The sequence below is a fragment of the Pithys albifrons genome, chromosome 5 (genome assembly GCF_047495875.1).
Source record: "Pithys albifrons albifrons isolate INPA30051 chromosome 5, PitAlb_v1, whole genome shotgun sequence".
Taxonomy (NCBI): Eukaryota; Metazoa; Chordata; class Aves; order Passeriformes; family Thamnophilidae; genus Pithys; species Pithys albifrons.
In genome coordinates, this window is record NC_092462.1 from 65,096,444 (window position 1) to 65,106,195 (window position 9,752).

The following is a 9,752-nucleotide window of genomic DNA, read 5'->3' on the forward strand; positions in this document are numbered from 1 at the left end:
ACCCAGATCTGACATCTGGGATAAGAGTCACCTCTTTAATTGTGGAGGATGAAGGAGGCAGGGGTTGAATGGAGGAGCGGAGGAAAGAGATTCTTCAAAAAGCCAGATGAAAAGACAAAGGGGAGATTAAACAAACTAGTTCTGATGAGACAACCTCTCAAGAAGTTGGGGAAGTTGCTATTGACAGATTAGATGAGGAGCCAAGAGGAGTTGGTGTAGATGAGATGAAAAGAAATTAAAATTACTTCCAGAGACCATAGTAGGAATAAGAAATTTGAAATTCAATAAAAGGGAATATTAATGAAGAGCCAGTGGTAGGGAGAATTCAAGCAGTGGGCCTACCCTGGAATATTTAAATGAGGGACTCATATGGCAAAAATGGCAGAGTTCTGCACCAACAGCAAATATCTTGGAAATACCATGTGAGACTGGTCTAAAAGACACCTACCATCTCCTTCTTAACCCTTGCTGTTCCTGAATACCATGAAACTGGCAGAACCATAAGAGAGCCTGTACTTCCATCTCATTCTGCCTGAAAGGTCCAACATTAAAGTTTGTTGGTGGACAAGATTTATGAGTTTGTGTACCACTATAGATGGAATTTTTGAATCCTTGTTTTCTCCTACAACGAACACCACATTATTTATTTATTTTCAGATTTGAACTCAACTGCAAATAGTAATTTATTCATCTTGTTCTCTTCCATATGTAGTCACTGCTCCTTCCTAACAACTCTGAAATGCAGCTGCTCCATGACAAGTAAAGGATGAGAAAATAGGCATGCATGACTCCTTGACTAGCAAAATTTTCCAAAGACTGGGCCAAGAGCCCACAGAAGTCCTGGGGATAGCTGTAAATATACATTCCCTTGGGGTTTTTGAGTGGAGAGAAACAAGCATCTCCTCTTTTTCCCCACATAAAAAAATACCCTTAAAATCTGCATATTTCCAAATACATTTTATGCTCTGATTTCATGGTAACAATATTATTCAGTAATTTCATTATGCAAATTCCTCTAATTTAGCACACCTATTATTTATTCTTCTTTTATCCAGTCATCACCAAAAAAATGCCTTGATGGTTTTAACCTATTTGTATAAACCACATTGATAAAGATAATTTGGTGAGATTACTGATTAAATGAATTTTTTTCAACATGAAAAGCAGTGGGAGATTTCTTACACAAGGTATCTCTTGGCCCTGAATGGAAGAAGAGTGTGAAGCAGACATGAAAGAGGTACAACACCCATCTGTCCTTCAGTGTGGCTTCGATAACGACACATAGAATTTCAACAGGTCTCTGTGTGGAGGGGGTGGAAGCAGAAAGCCTTGTCGTGACCACTAGTGAGTTTTCACAGATAGTCTTGTGTGGAGACAAACCAGAGAAATGTGATTAACGAGCTGGAATAACATGATCTCCACAAGTTTGTGCTACAATGTTTCTTCACACTGCACACATCTGTCACAAACAGGCTCATGAAATCATTTGCTATTTGCTTTATCTGCAGAAACATTCTTTGTGTGCTGACATCATGCAGAACGTGCCAGGGTAAGCAAATGCAACCCTATGGCAAACAGCTTGCTCTAACAGTAACACCTGTCTTCTTAACTTGCTTTGGCCAATGATTTCACAGGGCTGAGCTGATAACAATACCCACAGCTTGGGTGAGAAGGTCTAACACCCTTCTCTGCAGTCTAGCCCTTTTTCTCAAAGCTAGTCTGAGTCAGAGTTAGGCAGAGAGTTCTAGTTTAAAACGTAATAGTGGTGGCAGAATATGAGAAAACTGCTGCTTCCAAATCAGCAGCACCATCTACCATGAGAAGTGTCACTTCTGACTTCCCTTCCTTTTTTCCAAGGATCTGTTTTAAGTCATCATAAATGAGAGGGCCTTGGCCCTTTGGACTGACCCGTGAAGGCCACACAAACTTCTTATCTTCTCCACACTTGACCTCATGTTCTTCTCTTTATGGTTTCCCTCATCCTACCAACCACCCTACTTTGGTTTGTCAGTTCTGCTAGCTCTTCTCTTCTGCCATTATGAAGCCCTCATGGGGAAAATTGAGGTTGTTTTATATTTTTTCTCATTGGGCTTATGTTGTCTTTTCTTTAATTCCTCAGAAGTAGTTCTACTTACCTTTAAGTTTTAGGCCTCTGACTTAAACCAAAATTTCCAACTCTTATAATTTTATGGCAAATCATGGAAATGTGGTGGTTTTCTTCAAACATTAACTACTGCAGTAACTTGAGAGTTTTCATTCCATGATAAAACAATTTTCCAGTCCTCATTTCACAGACGGAAGCTCAAAAACACAACTCCCAGGCTCATAAAAAGAAGACTGTAAACACACACCGCCCACAAATATAGGTTATTAATTTTTAAGTTTATAAATAGAAAAAGGCTCAGAAGTTTGAAAACTTGAGGTTATCAAGAATCCTAAATCCACCTTTCTTCAGCAATATTCCTTTGGACTGCTTGTTTAATTAGAAAAATTTGATAAGAAAAGCATCACATCCTCTAGGAAGGCATAATTTTTATGACAAATCCTCTAACCCTTTCAAAGTTATATTGAACAATTTGTCCTTTCATGGATTAAATAGACTAAAGGTTTCTTCCTGAATTTAAACTTTTAACTCTAATTTCTAGAATTAATATTTGTTTCTGCAATTAATTTTACAATTCTGTTTTAGCCTTCCAATTACCATCCCTCTTGGCACCCACTGTGCAGACGCTCTCACAGAAAGATTGGCTGATGTCCAGTGACGTCCACACTACCCAACTACGAGGCCAAGCCACCATAAAAAGATATATAAAATCTGCAGGCTCCTGAATCTTGTTATTCTTCCAAAAAGGAAAAAAAAAACCCAACCCAGTCATATAAAATGGGATGGTATCAACAAGGAAAATTAGGAAAGAGATGGAAAACAGGAGATTGGTTTTATGATGTTTTAGAAAATATGTATAGTTCTACAGTGACTACCTATTGATACCAATACTGATAATAGAGAGGGAACAAGTTGGATTAGTACATGGAATCTAAACTTTTAAAAAAGTAACTAATTTACAAGAAGTCTATTCTTACTTGCTGAATACAATTTAATATAATACAGTTAGTATAGCTCTATTTACAGTGTATCGTCTTCTTGGTGAGATATTTTAATCTTGCCAATCCTTCCAGGAGATAATATATGCCATCTGGACAAAATGTTTCTCTTTCACTCACCCTTCCATCTGTTCTATATTTCTCTTTGATCCCCCCACCCTCAGCACTTTATCCTCTGATCATCCCTAAACCTCAAACTCTAGCTGTATGGCCATTTTCACTTTCAAACTCACTGTATTTATATTTGGGTTATTCCTTGTGGGTTTATTACACTACTGAAACTACTAGTCTGCAAAAGTCTTAACTGCATCCTTCTTCATCTCTAATTTCAATCCATCTCTTTCTTTTATCTTGAAATTCTCAGTGAGTTTCCTGAACTCATTTAAGGACCTCAGTTACCTGATTTCATGCTCTTTAATCAGACAGACTGTCTGCAGTATGGTGACAAAATCAGAAATAAAGAAAGGAGTTCAAGATCCTACCTACCAAAGCAGGATCAGTTATTTCTAGAGTAATTACTGAACAATAACTCTGGAATTTTCCTTATAAAGCCTTAAAAAACAGATTCCACATCCTGTCCACAAAACTTGATTCCAGTTGTTTGCTATCTTTATAATATTTGAAAATATCAGTCCCTTTACACTTCAGATCTTCATAGTATCAGTCCTAAAGTTCTCTAGCAGCATTTTGAGTTTTTACCTTCTTGAGCTACCCCAGTGAACATGGAGAACAGCTTGCTACTCTCTTTCAGCAACCTTTTACATATTTGAATACTCTTATCAGGTCCCTTTTCTGTCTTCTTTTGTTTTAGACTAAACAATTTCAGATCTTTAAGCTTGGCTTTAAGACATATTTCTAAACTTCTAATGATTTACACTCTTGTGGATTCTCTCTGACTGATTCCTGTGCTGTTTTTTAAACAGCAAATGCAAATCTAGGTACAGAATTCCAACGGAAACCTTACCAGCAGTGAGGAAATATGAGGAGTGAGGTGGTAGGGTCTCTCAAGCTTTAAAACTTGCACGGGGAACTGGACTGGACTAGTACGTCCCTGTTTCATTACTGGAATACTCATTACTTGTGCAAAAGGGTAGCATTTTGCACTTAGCCTTATAGAATTGCATCTTATTTGCCAGAAAAAAATTCCCCATTTAAAAAAAATTTTAAAATTCAATTTTTCTGTTCTTTTGTCTTTCAGTCAGCTGCAGTTACCATAAGAACAGTGCTGGGCTCAAGATAAGTTCCCATGGAAACATCCAACATAATTTCTGATGGACAATGAAGGATTGATGACTATCAGAATTCCAAGAAACTGTATATCATGAAGTTTCACCCAGATTTTAATTTCACTGTTGCCTACAAAAATATTATCAATGTTGTTATAAAACATATTAGTAATATCAGTATGTAATTATATGACACCCTCAGCTTTTAGTCAAACTGCAATACCTATTACCCTATTGTAGACAAAATTAGGTCTGGGAGGCATGGTACGTTCTTAATTGCAATGTCTGTTTAGTATTAGTTTATGGTCTCATGAAGGCTTATAAGCTGATCTTTTTTCACTCGGCTGTGAACTGCCCTTCTAGGTTTATTCTGGTAGTTCATTAAGAGCATCCTAAGGTGAAATGTATTGGGCCCAGTCAAGTAGAAAACATGTAAAACTGACTCTTTCCCTTTAACTCATTTCATAGAAAGTCATTCCTCTTTAACACACTGTTTCCTTTTTGATGTGGCAGGATCTTGCAGAACATGTATTTTTCATAGGGATGCCTCATCTGGGATTAAATTACTTTAAATTCTAGGCAGTTGTTCAACAGTAAAGCAGAGCTTGGAGCAGGAAGATGCAAAATGCCATTTACGTTTGTGTTTTCCTCCTATTAACTACAGCCATTTATGACAAGAACAAGGAGTTTCTATGACTCACAGCCATTTCCATGTGACTGTTGGTTTTACAAATTTCAATCACAAATCTCACACTCATGCACTGCTAGAGCAGACAAAGCCACAAAAGCATGGTTTGAATAGAAAGAAATACCTTATTTTTTCAGGGAGCCCCACACATACTGAACTGATACTAGCACTGGTGTCACTGTAGCTCTCTTTGGAGAACTAATATGAGGTAAGAAACAGTACAGCAGTACTTTTAGAGAACTACAAACTCAGGTATTCTGCTGTGCAGTGACTTGGCCTTAGATTTGCCACGCTTCCTCAGCAGCTACCTGAGCTTGCACAGTGCAGCAAGGAGGGGAGGCTGAATAGCAGGACACCTGCACACATAGGTGGGTTTGATCTTTCCTGTCTTTTTGCTTCTGCAAAAAAAATGAAAGCTTTATCACTATAAAAGAAAATTGAATTTTTGATGTAGATAGAATATTTGATGTAGATAGAAAAATCAAAGCCAAGTCCCATTTGACCAAGTCCCCTTGACCAGCAAGACCAGAGAAATGAATTTGAGTTTTCATCAACTCGAGAAAAACGCCTAAAATTTTGGTCCTTGGATTTCATGGAGAGGAAAACCACATGGGTCTTTTGTTTCTTTCCTTCTCCATTCTTCCCACTTCAAACACATATTTTGACCTACCTTTGTCTCCCTATAAACACCCTCACATATCAACAACTCTTCAAAACACAAGTTGTCATGCTTTCTTCCTCTGCACACCTTTCATTTTTATGAGACAGTATTTTCTAATAAAAAAATAGATTCCTACTTTGTTCCCAACACCTGCTCATATACACTTGTCTTTTCACTGTAGACTAACTTATATTTAATGACAAAGTTTGAGATACAATTCTCCCTTCTACAACTAAAAAAAAAAGCCTGTTGTGACAGAATTTATAGCATATGATTTCTAGGCCTGTTCCTCTATTAACAGTCTCAATTTCCTTCCCTTACACATGCTAACACAAACTGTTCTTTTTGGCTGGAAAGGGAGTGAAGAACAGAACAGGCTGTGGCATTTCCTTCAGATCATCCTGTCTCTGTGCCAAAAGCCTACCTTTTTTTTTCTTGCACCAAATGCAATGAGTGCAAAGTAACGAGTATCATGTTAGAGGAGAACAAGCTCTTGATTTTTTTTAGTTTGCTTTCAGGATACTTTGAGAGCATTTCTTGAATACACTTTTAGATTCTTTAACTTTTACAAAAATTATTTATTGGCATCAGTTTCAGAAGAACAGAGGAAAGAAAAATAACTTCTGCTTTTCAACTACTATTAGGGGATGGGGGAAAGAGAAAGAAATTGTCCTTTAAATTATATTTCTAAGGCACATCTTGCCTAGCTTATGAAGGCAGCAGAGAAAGTTCTCACTTTGTTTGAACTGATCTGTTTGTGAAAGTCTTATTTCTCCTCCCACCTCTTCAGTGTCCAGTCTTGAAAACAAACTGACAGATGTTCTCTTGGATCAGCTTGTGAGACTTGCAATGTCAGGAGTGCTAACAGACTTTAGCTGTTTAGTTCAGGAAATGAGATGCAGAAAATCTGATAAACAGTGTTTATTACTCCAGTTTAAAGTACACTTTGGATTTCTTTTCAAAATACTCCTATGAGGAACTGAGGATGAATATTAAACATGTGCTCCTAATTTAGAGACCTCAATGGTGAGGTCAGAGGGTCTTTAACTTACACAATTTGTATAGTGAGATTATAACAGAAGCGAATGTTTCTGATCTTTAACTATACTAAAGAAACAACAATAGATTTGAATTAGATAGAAATTAACTCAAAAACTTATAAAACATGAATACACTGAGATGAATTAGAATAATATGATTTAAGACAGCGTGTGAATTAGAACGGTTTGTGACAAACTGAGAAAGATACACAGATTTAAACAGCTGATACATGATTACCCAGTTTGGACTGGGACAAGAGTGGAAAATATTCTTCTACTCAAGCAATTAAGTATGCATTTTAATGGTTATGTGATCATAAATTTAGATTTAGATATCATTCAAATGGCACTTCCTTTACCAGCAGCACTTAGATCCCCAGCGTGGCAGTAAGGCGTCATTTAATTTTGAATTCTGAGTAGTGCCATGTGCCACCCAATTTCTCTGTCACGGCTGTGTGAACTATCCATGACTCCAGTGAAACATATACAACCAGGCACAAGCAGGAACAGCCAGGAACCATAAACCTGCACTGCACATACGCAAGAGATGCAAACAAGCAAGCACAAGATCACAATTAACTTCATGAAAAGCCAACTCCTTTCCTATTGTGAGAAAGCAAAGAAGAGAGTTTAGAATGCAGTAGACAAGTTTTGAAGTTAATTCTTGATATTCTCTTAAGGACATGGTGGCTGTATGCTTCACTGTCCTTTGGGACTTGCATAAAAACACAATTTAGCTCTCAAGAGAGAAGACAGAGACCCACTGAGTCACCAGGAACATCTTCTGCATTGCTCTGGATTTGCCTTCAAGGCACCTCCCTTCCAGCTCTGCAGTAAGCATCATTTCCACCAGACGGAGGTGATTCAGAACCCATGAAACAGTCATTTTTAAAAGTAATGGAGAACTGTTACTAAATGAGCTTTTACTGCAACATTTGAATTCTGAATTATTTCAAATTCTAGTGAAAGGTGTTCAACAAGTACCATTGAGCCAAGAAACCTTACTCACTGTTCCCAAGGGAAACACACCCAATACTGTCTGCATCACTGTCTTTTTCTGGAATAATGAATTTTGGAAAAAAAAAGTGGTACCAGACACTAAGGTATTCCATACTATACTTAAGTTTATTGGAGGGGAATTATTTCACCTGTTTTATTTTGTCTAAAGGCAGCAGTCAACAGAAAACACCTTTAGATTTTTTTTTAATCCTAAATGAATGAGATGCAGACTGATAACCCAATTAAGAAAGCTTTCATGAAACTTCTTACACTCATCCTGGATTGCAAACTCTCTCCCATCAAGGTGGCTGTATTTATCTCTCCATATTTATCCCGTTTTCCTGTATAATGTTTGAAGTTTCCAGCTATGACTGAAGAGATAACTAATAGGAATCCAACAGAACAATGAAATATTCTGTAGTCCAACAGCAGTAACTCACACACTTTTTGTAATGTGAAACATTTTTCTCCACCTCTTACTTGTAACTGTCATCACAAATAGTGCAAATAATCACCTTACATATACACAAGGCCATTGTTTCTTTCTGATCCATGTTTCAGACCAAACACTTCTCATTTTTATTGATCTCCTGTTTCCTTAAAGGGCATTTTTGTATCGAAACACTGACAATTTTCATGTTTTAAATATTGCTCTATAAAGTTATTTAGTAAATCTTACCTTTTCAAAAAGTGGCCAAATGTCTGCTACAGCAAAATTTTAGTTTTCTTCTCACCAGACATGTTGCATCTTTGTCTATCACATATACCCTTTTTTGCCATAAGTGAGACTGCAGCGGCTTGGAAAATCCAATCTTGGCCCAGCTCAGCCCCTGTAACAAAAGAAACAGTGAAACACTAACTGTAGCAGAGGATTTTGTCTGCTACCTACTGCATTTAAGAGGTTCTTAGTTTCTCCCTTCTTAAAACCCTACAGCCCTATGGAGTTACACAGTAAATTCTGCCCACTTAAACCTAGTTCACAGGATCCTATCAGGAGAAGGCCTGAGGTAGTACCTTGCAGGACTGCATGAGTTTTATCCCGTGCATGAAAAAGAAGAAAGAGGGGAACCATAGGCAGAAGTCAAGGTTTGGTGCCATATGCAGCAAGTAAGACCTGGCAAGTTTGGTATAGTGTCTGGCTGAGCTGTGTCAGAGGTCTCTTTCCTGAAGTCAGCTTAACTTTTCCGGAAGCCATCTCAACCCATACCTGCATTAATTAACTTGAAAGTTATGACTAATCACTACCTTAGAGCAAAAGTGAGTGTTTTGTTGATAAAGATGGCACACGTGGGCAAGGTTTACTCTGCATATTACGGAGACTGTGTCTGTGACTAGTAAAGAGAGCCCATCAGATGCTGTTCTACCAGTCTTAGTGAATGCTTTGTGATTAATGCTAGATTAACTTCCTCCCCCAACCCTCAAACATTAACACTTTGGTGGTAATTTCAACTATTATAGAGAAGCTGCCAAATCTTTTGTTGAAGTAAATGACGGTGGGGTGCCCAGCTGTTGGAAAGTGTCTTGCACAGCATGCACTGATGCCATGTAGGAACAAGTGGCTACAAGGACTATGTTCAACGCCTTGTGTCTCTGCTTTGTTACCTGCAAACAGGGATTCATGTCCAAGTGCCAGTGTTACAACAGAGGCCAAACCCTGATCACCTTTTGGTGGCAAAGGCAACAAACTTCTTTATTAATGCTGACATTAAAGACAAGCATGAGGGAAGGCAAAGCGACTGCCAGCTCTCTGACCTTGCGGTCCCAACCCCTCTCCTCACGTATATTGATTGTCTCACGTGTACATACTTGTATTTGTTCAGTCCACGTCGGGCACCACATCGGCTGCCGACTCCTGGATGGCCGCAGCCGCATCACCCCGAAGCTGGCCCCGCTCGGGGCAGTCATTTACCGGCAGGTGGGCGGCTCTGCCCCGGAGCGCTCGACTCAGAGAACCGGGCCCTCCCCGCAGGGACCCGTCCGTCGGTCCGTCCCGCCCGGGGTGGAGCCTGCCCGCCCTCCCCGTCGCGGAGCTCCCG

At 38.7% G+C, this 9,752-nt stretch overlaps 1 long non-coding RNA gene across 3 annotated transcripts in view; it reads right to left on the reverse strand.

Annotated features, from left to right (window-relative positions):
• LOC139672563 (uncharacterized) overlaps positions 1–9,752 on the reverse strand; it is a 34,016-nt gene that overhangs the window by 23,588 nt on the left and 676 nt on the right. For 2 of the 3 annotated variants that reach the window (XR_011697949.1, XR_011697950.1), the window contains exon 2: positions 8,396–8,546. This is a non-coding gene — a long non-coding RNA (uncharacterized lncRNA). Of the gene's footprint in view, positions 1–8,395; positions 8,547–9,522; positions 9,666–9,752 lie in introns of those variants that run through there. The other variant, XR_011697951.1, reaches the window with a different exon arrangement.